Consider the following 15,730-nt stretch of genomic DNA (forward strand, 5'->3'; position numbering starts at 1 on the left):
TTGAATTAAAAGAGGAGTCCCACACACAGAGGATACAAAGTTTTGGCTTTAGAAACTCTTAACGATTAGGATGTCTGAATTTTTCTATGGATGAGTGTTGTATATGTTGGGAAGCTGATGAAACAAGAATAAGAGAATGCATGCCTTTGACCTTATTCATTTCAGTATTCATTACTTTTCCTACTTTGCTTTAGGACAAGTGGGAGATTATTGGGTTTGATGCCCTAAAGTCTCGTGTTCTGTAGTTTGTAAACAGTATGTACGAACACTTATGCTGTTAATATATGATATTTACTTCACATCTTGTATTTTGCTTGGTTAATTGTTTTATTTGCTTTACCATAAACCAATAAACATAAAATCCCTGGTTGTCTGTATGTGACTCAAACATGTCTCTGGTGACATACAAGTGGATCGTGTCTTGAGTGATAACCAAAATGGTCTATAGTAAATGGATAAAGGAGGGAAACCTTATCCTGGTAACGCTACGGACGCAGTCCACTTTGTGGAATGGTCACAAGTGTTGTGACTTGTCATAGATGGTTTGATCCTAATCATTCGTGTTGGGGACATGCGAGTGGGGGCGTCTTATACAAAGAGTTTGTATAATACCTGACCACGAAGTGTTAACGTCTTATTATATAACACCATTCATGATAGAGACTTCACTTCACTAGGATGACCATAGGTAACATGACTTCAATCCTGAGTGAGTTGGGAACTCCTGCCATTTAGGGCAGTTCTTTGATTTATATGAGTGCGGGTGGCCAGGTCGCCGATTTAAACCTACCATTTTGGGGATTCGTCTGATATGGGAGTTGGGAACTCAGCTACACAAGATGGAATTCACTCCTTCCCCGAGACAGAGGTAAGTAGATAGATGGCTTTCTTAAGGGCTGATTCTAGAGCTTGAACGATGTGGCGCCACACACCTTCTCTTGGCCCAAGAGGTGTTCACACATAGTTGGACTATGTTGTATTGTTCATTAGAAAAATCAGTGGTACTTAAGGAGTGAGATCTAACTACAGGTGTAAAAAGGTAAATTGGCCTAGCTGTACTTACGAGCATCTGTGAAGGGTCATCGTACTCATGAATTGTTATATCCGATGGATACAGAAATATATCTATGGTAAGAAGAGTTCAGCTATTGGTCTTTAGTGGAATCATTGATAGTTAACAGATGGTGGATCTCATGGCTAAAGAGTTTAGTCAGCTATTAATGTACTGTTGGAGTTTCAAGCCACAGGTCCATTAGGTCCCCTGGGTAGCTTGGATAAAATCGAGAACCAGTGTTTGGGTTAATTTGAAATGTTCAAATTGACAAGAGAAAGTTCAATTATATATGATATAATTGGACTGGTTAATTATATATGATATAATTGGTTATATGTATGAGATACATTATTTTGGATAAAATTAGATATAAATATGATTTATATCAAGTAGAGGAGCAAATACTATAGTAGATATGTGATATCAAACTATAGGATATAAATATAATATGATTATATTTATTAATTAATTAATTGATTAATTATATGATAATTAACCAATTTTTCCACGCTCGGACGTGGGTATGGGCAGCGTTGGTTATGGTAACCGGCGGGTTAAAATGAAAAGAGTTTTCATTTTTCAGATAGTGCATTCATTAATTTCGACCGCCAAAAAAGAATTTGTGAAAACAATCGCCCGAGAGCCTATACGATAGTAGCTCTTCCGTCTAAACGATCGTCTACCTCACGATTTCTCTAAACGATCGTATACGTTTTTCCTAAGTTCAAGTTTTCATACACGATCGTGTAACTCCTATATGCAATAAGCAATTTTTCTATACGATAATACTGAATTATCTCCCACTTACTTATCGTCTACACGACTCGTTGTCCTCCGTCCTCTACCAAATTCACCAAAGCCCACTCTTTGGGTTTTCACTCCGAGAATACCCGAGGGTTCATTAGTGGTGGTGTCGTCCCCACTGCAACGTTCATGTTCGTGTTGATCGAGCTGTTACAGTCGGCGTTTTCGCTAGTGTTGGCAGATCTATTGGAGAGATCCGCGCGTTAGGGTTCAAAAGTTCGAAGAGTGTCTTAACGGGTATGGAACCCTTTCCCTGTTATTTATTTTGTTCTGAGCATGTCGATAATTAGATTAATGTGCATAACTGTATGTCTTGAATGTATATCATTTGTGTTTCGGTCACTGTGAAATCGGAGCGATCTGAACACGGTCAAGGAACTCTCGGTATGAGATCCTGCACTACTCTCATGTATATGAATACACATAAAACATATAAACCCTAAAAAACTCATCATCAATGTTTACATTAGAGATCCTCTTCATTGAACCTTAGTTGAGAGAGAATCCTTTTGCTCAATCTCTCAATGTCAATCCTTAGCTAATGTAGAGTAATTTCAATATAATTAACGTCGATAGCATCTTATCTATGTGTACATGGTAGTATCCTAATTACCGTCATACCTTAGGTATCAGGGGTTCCAGATACCTTCAAACCTTCAGTATCGGGTTTTCTCATGGTAACATCATAACTCATCCTTTAAAACATTAAGCATTCCAATAAAAAAAGGCTTAAATGCATACATCATGAAATACTATCATAAGTTAAGGAATGCTAGTTAACGTATGCTTCATAAATCTCATTGTTCAAGAAAATATTGGACTATGCCTCCACACATCAATCTTCATACTAACGGATGCATTGAAGTAATACTTTAAAAATGCTTTGGAAAACTCATCGCGAGGCTAATAACTCATGCGGGAACTTCGTTAAGAAAACATCATGAAAACTAGCTCAATAGTAAATCGCGCGTTGAAAACTCATATGAGAAAACTTTCATAAACTTTGTCACTCACTGTCTTTGGCTACTTCCTCAATGGATGATAGGTTTCTCCAATCTGCGTTTGTCCTATCAATGAGTACCCTTGGTTAAACTACTAACTCTTTCTTAATCTTAATTTAAACATTTAAGTTTAACATCACCTTTAGTCAACTCTCGTAACTTTCATCGCATTGCACTTCATTGCATAACCTATTTCATCGCAATATGATAAATATATAATTTACATTCCTCTCAACTAGAAAGTGACAATGCGCTCACTTGAGATCTAGGCTGCACCTATAGTACCTATGTGTTAAGTGTTCGCTAACACTCTCTTTAGCGCACTTGGTCGATGTTCTCTTTTCTGTCACAACCTTGCGCTCACCTTGCGCACACTCTTCTTTGAGTGCACTCTCCTTAGCCAACGCTAACTCACTCGTGCATAGGCTTACTCATCAATTGTGTATTTATCTCTCAGATGCAGCTGCCTGCTTGTTCAAACATCAAATTTTCATATTCAACTTAGCCTTAATAACTTGAATTCCATATGTTATTTCATAGAATTTTCTTCTAAGAACTTATTCATAAACATCATAACTTTCTTACTTTCAAAATTGAGCCTCTTATTCTTCTTGTCAAGCTCAGAATTTATCAAACTTCTCCATCTACTCGAGAAATTAGAAAGCTTGGAACACTTAGGAAAATCTTCAAACTTCAACATAAATTCATGAAAACCTTGTTCAAACTGAACCGCTCTCAACACTGGTTAAGCTTTACTTTAGCAACAGCTTCTCTTCTTTAGTGCGAGTAATTTGCTCAAACTGAGCTTCTCATTCCAAACCTCTTTTTATACCAAAGGTTGCATGGTCGGGTGATTTATTAAGATGACAGTCGACCCACTAAAACTTGTTTAGGACCCTTAATCCAACCACTTAGCCCACTAACCAAGCGACTAAAAGTTGGGTGCTTCAGTCTTTTACCAATGCATAGGTTGAATGCCATCGCATAGACTGATTTTCATCGCATAGACTCCTCTCTAGGCCAACGCATCTCCAGTTCTTTTCTCTTACCCTCACGACTAAACACTTTGCCTTGACACTTACTGCATACCAACATTTTCCAAATCCTTTATGACACTCTTTTAATGCCCCTCAAGCTAATGCATAAGTTGCGCCTTGCGACCCGCTTAACCCTTGCCTCAGTGCCCCTTATACACTTTCTTAGACAAGTTTGGTTGCTCGCATTCCCGCATGCCTTAGCCTTCACTAAGCTCTCCATATTCCTCAGTGCAAGCTTCACTCTTAACCATTTCTTTTCTTTTTCTTTTGTAACCTTGAACGCATGGCATGTTAAGATCACCCCCACGCCTCATAATTTCTTCCTACACTTAGAATAATTTTTAATTTTTTTCCTTTGAAACTCCTAGCCCTCCTTTAAAAAAAACATACATACAATATAATTGACCATACATCAATACTTAACTTAACCATATATACATAGTAAAATAGGGTCTAGGGTTTACACAAAAGCGTTTCCTTTCAATGTTCGAATAAATTTTTTGACCAATAGATCCCCTTACGTTCCATCATTTTTACATGTTCCGATAAAATGAGCAACATGTTGCTTTGGTTTGTCATTCCCATCAAATTGCTAAAACTTAGGTGGCTGGTATCCGGTTGGCATTCTTAGGTTGTTAATTATTTTTGTATATGGCTTGGAATATAATAGAGAAGTCTGAGTAGGTCCACCATATTGAGTCTTAATGGAGTTGGTAATAATCTTCTACAATTGCTGAACACACAATGAAGTAAGTGAGGTCGGATTTTGTGGTCGACTTTCTTGCTAGATAATCTTCCCTTTGTCATTATTCTTAACTGTGGGTGTATGACTTGATTCAACATCGTCATGACCCTCAATGTGATTCTTGAGAGATGCAATTTGACAATCCCCTTCTTCGACTGCCTTCATCAGCAAGCTAACTTTCTTTTCAAGCTCAACCATTCTTTCTTCATTTGTACCCCACACATGTCATCATGACTGACATTATATTGGGTTCTGAAACTTCTTTGCTTGATTGTTCAGAAGATGAAATGGCTTCATTAGACAATGAATTCTCCTTGATGACAATCCTACTATTTGTTGATTTCAATAGTTGCTCCCATATATTCTTCGTGACCTACAAAAGTGGTGGCTTTTCAGATCGTTGAATTTCCTTTGAGCGACTTTGAGTAATTCTTCTCGGATTAACATCGTTTAAAGTTTTGAAAGTGTTACCTTTAGACGACTTAAGAGCTTCGGTCTTTGGAGCTTCCAATCCTCCTAAATGAAAAGGCAAGAGCTCTATTTATAGATAATTTCCAGGGGCTTTAAGTGCGTTTGGTTCCATTTGTTGTTGAGCCCAAATATTGGGCCAGAGCCCAATCTTTAATTTGACCCAAATTTTCACTATGGGGTTGAATTGGGTTGGGTTCGAACAATTTTAGTTAAACGGCCCGATCCAATTTATAATTTTCACAATGGACCTGGGTTTTCATTGTGATGATGTGGTAAATTTTAATTGACCAAAATTTCTCATTCAACATATATATTCCAAAAGGCAGCTTTCTATTTGGTCATTCCTCTTGTTGTCCCAAAAGAAAACAAGAAAACATTAGTTTTTTTTTTCATTGGAGATTGCTATAGCTTTTAAAATAATTGCTGGTAGCTATGTTTTTAGAAAACAACTGTGAATAGAAATAAAATGGTGTTTGGTTAGAGTATTCGGTAAGTAAATACAAAAACATCTTATTTTAGATATAATGACTAAAATAGACTTATAATCAACTGTTTTAATTTTTTTTTTTTGTAATTTAAAACTTTAAATAATTGTTTAGTATGATAAATTTTGTTTGTTATAGATTAATTTTTAAATATTAAGGAAAATAACTTTGTTTAAAAACATGAATATGGTATTTCTTTTTAAAAAATGATGCATTTAACTCATGAAAAATAAAATATAGATTTGATTAGGTGAGAAATAGATAAATTTATAAAATAACTCTTATTTTTAATTAAAAATTCTACTTTTAAAGTCAACGTGAAATTAACATGTTTTTAAAAGTGAATTTTAACACATTTAATTTAAATATGTTTTACCAAATGTAAAAGATGGTCAAGAGTTTTTCCAACTATCTGTTTGACATATCTAATGCAATATCAACTATAGCCTAATTATACAAGCTATTTTTTCTCCTTCTTCCCCACTTAAATATTTTCTAATAATTAATTTATGATTTAATATTTTAATAATAATAAATATCATAAACTTATTGTAAAGCAACGACCAACGAGAATAATAGAATCAAACTTTGAGAGAAGAGTAGAAAAGAAAGCAAATGAACTCAATTCTGGTGTGTGTTACAAAAGTACCATACAATAATATTTAGAGAACATGAAAGTGTGTATGTTATAAGATGAAATTCAATGGAAGATTATGGAATTTTGTAAGCTATACAAATTATGGATATCTATTAAATATTACATTTATAATAAAAATAACATTAACGTATAGTTTTTGTAATATTATTTATTGACTACATGATCAAGCCTCTTTTAATCAACTTAATCTTTTCAGTGGACGAATGGTATATTTGAATTGATTAAAGAAAAAAGTATTTTTAAAAAATATCATTTTTATTTAAACTCTTTTGATAAAAACTATTTAAAATAAACTTTAAAAGTGTTCCAAAAGCTATTTTTGAGTAGTTGCCAATTTTTTTTCCAAAATAATTTATTTTCAAAATTAAATGTTTGAAATGTTAACCAAATACACGCGAAATTTGTTTAAAAACTTAATTTTGACAAAGAGAAGGACTTCTTTAGAAACTATAACTAACTTTATATATATTTAGGGTTGTTTTCATATATAGCAAAAAGGCCAACTTATTTATAAATATAGTAAAATAGCAAAAAGTTTCTTGAGCCAATTGGAAAAATTTTTCTTTTTTTTTTTTTTAAGATATTTGAAAACAATATCTCTCTCTTATATGGCAGATTTCAAATGATTTCATTGTCATATTCAAAAAGAAGTGGAAAATTTTGAACTGCGAACCTCTTGGTCTTCAGTATATATTGATGTCATTTGAACTCTTCTTGACACAAAAGGGGATTTAGTGCTTTCTAATTATATTTTATTAAATGCTTATGAATTAATTATTTCTATTTAATGGAGGTTGACTATAGTCATAGTTTGTAATTGTAACACGCGTTTTTGTAGGGTTAATAGTGATTTTAAAAAATCTTAATCGTCACTAGTTTTTTTTACAAGGATTTGATTCATACAACTAAATTACATCAATTTAGTATTTATATATTAAATATCAGTGATAATTTTTCTAATTAAAATTTTTTTTTTTTGGAAGGCAAGAGATTCTTAGGAAAATGGGTATCTATGAGCTTTTGAAAATTGGTTATAATTTATTTTAGTAGACAATGGAGACGGTTAACATTTTCTCATAATCTCTTTTAACTACTGCAAACCAACTCTTTAATAAGGCATAAGCCCAAGCCTATTTTAGTTCATATAATTAAATTACACAAATTTAGTATTATAATTAAAATTGATTAAGCTTTATTAATATTATTTAATTTTAAATTAATTAATCTAAGAAAAATTATTTCAAATGATAAAACTATTGAAAATATTTACAAAATATAACAAAATTTTATAACTAGCAAACATTCTAAAAATTTGAAATTCTTTTTTTTTCTACTTTCTTTTTTCAATTTAATGACTCTAAAGAATCGTCACTCTTTCATTACGGTTAATTATAATCATAAATGGATGTCACAAAAAACTGTTATGATAGTCAAAAAATTTGAATTTTTTTGTTTTTCCCGCCAAAATCGCACCTTTTCCATTTTCCTACGTTTAATGATTGTTTTTTAGTCATAAATTAATGACACGAAAAAGCGGTCATAAATTTTGGAAAATCCAAAAAACTCCATTTTTTGCTAAAAAAAAATACATGTTTTTTTGCTTTAATGACTATTTTCCTCTCTCCTCTTCAAAATTGTTATTGTTCATGTGTCATGAAATGTCCATTTTGTTATAGTGATATATGAACAAACTATATATAAAAAAATCCTCCAATAGACATAAACTTCAAAATTTAGAGGTCATAGTATCAAGTCTTCATTGACGTGTCGACATTTTCACAAAAAGTTTTTTAACACTACGGAAATATAATTTTTCATACGACCTCCATTTACTGTGTGTCACATCAACATGCTTTTATAAATAGAGTGAAGACCCATTGATATTCTTGTAGAATAAAGGTAAACTAATATTTATAAAGACAAATTTAGTGTGAAAAATGAGCATATGATACTCTCATAATACAAGAAATATTTTCACATTTTTATCTATATTTCCGTATGTTCATAGGTTTAGGATGAATTAACATTTTAATTATATTATAACAATACATGGAACTAAAAAATATAAGTAACAATTTTATTAATGTGAAAATAATATAAGCAACATTTTAGGTCGTTTTAAAAATCATAGAATAGCCAAAATCATTAATGTTTTGTTTAAAAAATATTCATAAACTTTAAAATGCTTAAAAAAATATCCTTAACTTAAAAAAAGTTAACAAAAATACATTCAACGTTAATTCACCATTAGTATATGAACAGAAAGAGTTAAAACTTTGTTGCAAAAATAATTTCAATTTTCTAAAAAAAGTTAAAAATGTTTCTTCTATTTATATGATGATTAATTTATTTGAAGTTTTCTTAAATTTGGAAAAAAAAAATAATTTAAAACAAACTATATAAATATCCTCATTTTTTTTCATATAGATACTGTAACGACCTAGATTTGTACGCATACAGGAAATTAAATGTCAAATATTAAGCAAGACGAAATTTTATTTAAAGGGGTGGAAATTTAGAAGGAAAAAAAATGAATAATTGAAAATTGAAAATTTATTGGATTAATTGGAAATTTATTCATTATCCAAAAATAATGAATGAGGGAGCAGAATCATGGAGGATTAATTAGAAGTTGGACGCTAGCTAATTCAGGAGACAACGACAGTAGATAATTTTTGTTTGGGCACTGCTCATTGGAAGAATTGGAGGTGAATTAATTGCCCATATACTCTTAAAATTTGAAAGAGTTAAAAAGAGGAAGTGAGATCCACAAGTAGTGAAGGCAACCACGCATGAAAACTAGCGAGATTGGAGAGAAAATTGAAAAGAGCGAGAGCGAACGCAGGAACGGGAGCGGGAGCGAGAGCGAGAGTAGGAGCGAGAGCGAGAGCAAAAGCGGGACTAGCGAGAGTAGGAGCGGGACCAGCGAGAGCAGGAGCGGGACCAGCGAGAGCGAGAGCGCGACCAGTGACAGCGATAGCGAGAGCGAGAGCCGCGAGAGCCAAACCAGCAAGAAAGTTGGAGAAAGCGAGATTCTGAGAACAAAGAGAGCGAGATTTGGACAGAAGCGTGGATTATGCGTTGAATTTGGTCACGATCTTATAGATTATCCATAGAAAAAGCCCTAAAATTGAATACAAACAAAGAATGATGATGTAAGGGCAAACTTTAGCCATGATTAGGTGTTTTATTGAGAGGAATCCTTAAACCCTAAGTAATTTTAAAGAAGCCACCTGTAGGATGATTTGTCACACTGAGAAGAGCTGAAAACTACTATAAATAGGACCCTTTGTCGAAGATTTAACCCATTCTCAAAAAAATCTCAGTAACAAAGAATCGTGTGAAAGAGTAAGTGTGAGTGAGGAAGTTCTGTAAGACTAAAAGAGAAAAGCTCGGGTAAGGTGCTGCCCAAATTTTCTTCTAGTTTAAAAAGGGAAAGCTCTACTGATCAAATCATAAAGAATAATAAAGAATAATTAGATCACAATCAAGGTAAGTAGTTTATCTCACCCTCTCTTTAAATGTTCTATGGTAGTGTACCTTTATTATGTTGCATAATTATATTAATTGTTATATTGCATTACATGTTTAAAACACGTTTCTCTACAAGGGACCCCATGCATTATGTTTGTTCAGATTACGTTAAAATCAAGTTTTAATTAGGTGTAAGTTATGCTTCCATTCTAATCTTACGTTTATGTTAATGGTTGATGTTGGATGCGACTCTAACCCTACTGACTGCATGACCCGCTAATCATCAGATGAGTTAGTTTCCGCTTAAGTCCTCATCTTCCTATCAGGGCGGAGAAATTTATGCTTCCAGGGCTGGCAGGGCATGTATGGTTGCATCCCTCTAGGCCTAATCTTACGTTATATTTATGCTAGGGACTAGCAGGGTATGTATGGTTGCACCCCTCTAGTCCAATATTACGTTTATGCTAATGGTTGATGTTGGATGCGACTCTGGCCCTACTGACTACATGACCCGCTAATCATCAGATGAGTTAGTTTTCGCTTAGGTTCTCATCTTCTTATCATGGCGGAGAGATTTATGTTAGAAGCATAACCGACCACCACATGTTATTATACGTTTTCGGTCCCAACCATATGTTTTCATGGCATGTTGCTTGTGATTGTGCATTTGGTCACTACCCTACGTGAGAACTACTTACTGGGTATATTATATACTCATCCTATATTTTTACAGACTTTGTAGGTAAGGACACAACGTAGATGGCAGAATTAGACGTCGCTCAAATGGCCAACCATCAAACTCACTATTATAGGCATATGCATTTTGTACCACCACGCTATTGTTTTATGGATCCTGGTATTTTGATAAATAAACTTTTTTATATAGTTTTCTATCTAATTAATAAAATTTAGATCTGTTCTTTGAAATTTTCACCAAATTCATCTCATGATAGAAAAGTCTAAGTATGCATATCGTAGCGGTCGGATCATAATGTGTAAGGATCCGGGCATTACAGTTTTGGTATCAGAGTGTTTGGGTCAAATAGGCTCTATTGCATTAGAAGAGTCATGTTGTTTGATGGTTCGGCCTGTTAAATGATACCCATAGCTACGCCAAATACGCTGGTAAGTGGAATTTTCGAACAAGTAATTTAGTAAATAATTTAGTAAACATAAGTATGAGTTAAAAAAATGATTTGAGAATACAGGACGTTCCACCCTTCAATATTTGACGAATCATCCGTGCATCCAACTATAACATTGAATTGGATAGAAATATAACTATTTTCCACCATATGAACATCCCAGAATAATAGAAAGTAAATTGTGCCACCTTCATGTTAAAAGGCGATGCAAAGTTCTGGTAGGACTCCACACAAAGAATAGTCAAAGGTACAGTCTCATGGCAGCAATTCAATCAGGCTTTTTACAACAAGTATTTCCCTTTGACAGTGAGATATCAAAAAGGAAGTGGAATTTTTTAATCTTCGTCAAGAGAACATGTCAGTGGCAGAGTATGAACGAAAATTTGATCACTTGTCCCACTTTGTCCCTCGACTAGTAGACACAGAAGAGAAGAATGTGGAAAGGTTTATTTGGGGATTAAGAGAAGGCATTCGAGGCATTGTTACTACTTCCGACATAAAGAGTATGCCCTTACCCTCAAGTAGGCCTTACTTATGGATGTAGATCTTGCTGCCAAAACCTCAACTTCTGAACGAGGATGCATACCAAATGAAAAGAGGAAATTCTCCCAACAGGGCTTCCAACGCTCACAACGGCAAGCAAAAATTTCCCAAAGCACTCAGAGCGTACAGTCACCATAGAAGAGTCAAACATTTACATATCTTAAGTGTAGAAATTGTGGAAAACACCATTAGGGGCAATGTCTTCGGAACTTAGGGGTGTTTTTCAACTACGGCCAGACAGGTCACTATACAAAGGCTTTTCTAAAGCTCATCAACCAAGTATCAACGGACCAAACCACCCAGCCTACTAGTAACAAGGTTACCCAACAACAGAAAAGACGGGTGATTGTTGTTACACGTCAAGAGGCAGAGGATCAAGATGCAGTTGTTACAGGTACATTACCCATCCTCGGGTATTATGCCTTCACTTTATTTGATTCGGGCTCTAGTCATTCATTCATCTCTACAATATTTGCACAACATGCTAAATTAACATCAAAGCCCTTAGGCTACATTCTATCCGTAGCTACTCCTGCCAGAGTATCTATGTTGGCCCACTTAGTAGTAGAAAACTGTGAATTGTCAGTATCAGGACATAAATTAGGGGTGACCCTTATCATCCAGACATAAGTGATTTCGACATAATACTAGGTATGGATTGGTTAGCAGTAAACTATGCAAGCATAGATTGCATAATAAAGAGGTCATATTCACCTTTCCAATAGGAACAAGTTTTAAGTTTAATAGTTCTAACACACACATCAGTCCCAAGAATAATTTCAGTTTTTAAAAACTAAACATTTACTCAACCATGGAGTTGAGCATATTTAGCAAGCGTTAGTAATTTACGAAACCAAAAGGATGAAATTAAGGCCATCCCTGTAATAAGAGATTTGAAGATGTATTCCCAGAAAGCTACTGGATTTACCACCGAATCGAGGAATAGAATTTTGTTTAGATCTAATTTCTCGGAGATGAACCAAAATCTAAAGCACCATATAGAATGGCACCTACGGAATTAAAAAGAAACTCAAATACAATTACAAGAATTGTTAGATAAGGGATTTATATGCCCTAGCGTGTCTCCATGGGGAGCACCTATTTTATTTGTTTAAGAAAAAGGATGGATCAATGCCGTATGTATAGATTATCGGGAGTTGAATAAGTTGACAATAAAGAATAAGTATCCACTCCCACGCATTGATGACCTATTTGACCAATTACAAGGAGCCTCAGTATTCTCCAAAATAGACTTACGATCCGGATATCATCAACTACGAATCAAAGAGTCGGATATACCCAAGACTGCTTTTCGAACAAGATATGGCCATTATGATTTCGTTGTGATGCCCTTTGGATTAACGAATGCCCCAGCAGCCTTTATGGACTTGATGAATAGAATTTTTAAGGACCATCTTGATAACTTCGTGATCGTATTTATAGATGATATTTTGATCTATTCCAAGTTTGAGGCAGAACATGAAAAACATCTTAGGGACGTTCTTTCCATATTAAGAAATGAAAAGTTGTATGCCAAATTCCCCAAGTGTGAGTTTTGGACGCGACAAGTTGCCTACCTAGGGAATATTGTAAAGCAAGAAGGAATCTCAGTGGATCCTGCTAAGACTGAAACTGTTAGCAAGTGGCCTTGCCCAACAACAGTCAGCGAAGTGTGCAGCTTTCTTGGATTAGCAAGATATTACAAACGATTTGTGAAGAATTTCTCAAGTATAGCATTACCCTTAACCAACCTCACCAAGAATAATAATCCTTTTGTTTGGAACCAAGCATGTGAGCAAAGCTTCCAGGAACTAAAAGAAAGGTTGACCACAGCCCCTATTCTCACTATACCTGACAGATTAGGGGGTTTAACTGTGTACAGTGACGCATCGAAGAAGGGGCTTGGTTGTGTATTGATGCAACATGGAAAGGTAATAACATATGCTTCAAGACAACTAAAACCTTATGAACAAAATTATCCCGTTCATGACTTGGAGTTAGCTGTCGTAGTCTTTGCTTTAAAGATATGGAGACAATACTTATATGGGGAAAATATCTAAATTTATACAGATCATAAAAGCCTTAAGTACTTCTTTACCCATAAAGAGTTAAATATGAGGAGACATTACTTATATGGGGAAAAGATCCAAATTTATACAAATCATAAAAACCTTAAGTACTTCTTTACCCGAAAAGAGTTAAATATGAGGCAACAAAGATGGTTAGAATTAGTCAAAGACTATGATTGTGAGATCCTCTATCATCCAGGAAAAGCTAACATTGTTGCTGATGCTCTTAAATAGAAAGTCAGCTTATACAACAACTCTAAGTACCATCTCCAAACACATAATGGATGACCTGGAAAGAGCTGAGATCTCACTAATACCAGACACCTTCACAACTCGAAAGCACAGTTAATTGTAAGACCTGCATTAAGGCAAAGGATAATTGATGCATAACAAATAGATAAACACATAAACAAACAATTGCAGTCAGAAAATGGAGAAACCAATCAATCCTCTACAGCCTCAGACTCTACACTCCTCTACCGTGGGCGTCTATGTGTACCAGATGATGAAGAAATCAAGAAAGAACTACTGAAGGAAGCTCATGAATCATGATTTTCAATACATTCTGGGAGTCCAAAATGTATCGAGACTTGAAAGCACATTACTGGTGGTGTAACATGAAAAAGGATATAGCTGACTATGTAGGTAAATGTTTGGTTTGTCAACAGGTAAAAGCTCTACGGCAACGACCACAAGGACTCCTTCAGCCTCTAAATGTTTCAGAATGGAAATGAGAACATATTTCTATGGACTTCATCTCAGGACTCCCGAGAACTGTTAAAGGCCACAACATGATTTGGGTGATTGTAGATCGACTCACCAAATCGGCCCACTTCTTACCATGCAAAACTACTCACACTAAGAGAGAAGATGAAAAAGAATGCGAACAGCTTAAAGCAGACAGAAAAAATTATGCTGAATAACCGTTGAAAAGAGCTGGAATTCAAAGTAGGAGATCACGTATTTCTAAAGGTAGCACCAATGAAGGGCATTATGCGTTTCGGACGAAAGGCAAGCTTAGCCCTCGGCTTCATTGGAACCTTTGAAATATTAGAACTGTTGGCCAAGTAGCTTACTGATTGGCATTACACCCCACACTTTCTACAATACATGATCCTTTCAATGTATCGATGCTTCGAAAATACGTGTTTGACTCATCACACGTAGTAAATTATGAACCTCTACAAATAAGTGAAAACTTGGAACATAGGAGGAAAACTCCGGTTTGCATCCTAGCAAGAGAGAAGAAGTCGCTTATCGTAATCGTCGAGAAAATAAGTTTAGTGAAGGTTCTCTAGAGAAATCAGCAAGTGGAAGAGCTTACATGGGAACGAGAAGAAGAGATGAAAGACAAATCCCCTAATCTTTTTAAAGACAAGAAACTTTCGAGGACGAAAGTTCTTAAGGGGGGAAGAATGTAACGACCGCGATTTGTACGCATACAGGAAATTAAATATCAAATATTAAGCAGGACGAAATTTTATTTAAGGGGGTGGAAATTTAGAAGGAAAAAAAGAATAATTGGAAATTGGGAAATTTATTGATTAATTGGAAACTTATTCATTATCCAAAAATAATGAATGAGGGAGCAGAAATCATGGAGGATTAATTAGAAGTTGGACGCTAGCTAATTCAGGAGACAACGGGCAGTAGATATTTTTTGTTTGGGCACTACTCATTGGAAGAATTGGAGGTGAATTAATTGCCCATATACTCTTAAAAATTCGAAAGAGTTAAAAAGAGAAGTGGAATCCACAAGCAGTGAAGGCAACCACGGTGAAAACTAGCGAGATTGGAGAGAAAATTGGGAGCGAGCGCGGAAGCGAGAGGAGAGGCGGGAGCGGGAGCGAGAGCAAGAGCGAGAGCGAGAACGGGAGGGAGAGCGAGAGCGAGAGCAGAAGCGGGAACCAGCGAGAGCGGAGTGTGACCAGCGACAGCGATAGCCGCGAGAGCCAAACCAGTGAGAAACTGGAGAGAACGAGATTCTGAGAAACAAAGAGAGCGAAGATTTGGACAGAAGTGTGGATTATGCGTTGAATTTGGTCACGATCTTATAGGATTATCCATAGAAAAACACCTAAAATTGAATACAAACAAGAATGATGACGTAAGGCAACGTTAGCCACGATTAGGTGTCTTATTGAGAGGAATCCTTAAACCCTAAGTAATTTTAAAGAAGCCACCTGTAGGATGATTTGTCACAGACTGAGAAGAGCTGAAAACTACTATAAATAGGACCCTTTG

This window comes from Benincasa hispida, chromosome 9 (assembly GCF_009727055.1).
Source record: "Benincasa hispida cultivar B227 chromosome 9, ASM972705v1, whole genome shotgun sequence".
Lineage (NCBI taxonomy): Eukaryota > Viridiplantae > Streptophyta > Magnoliopsida > Cucurbitales > Cucurbitaceae > Benincasa > Benincasa hispida.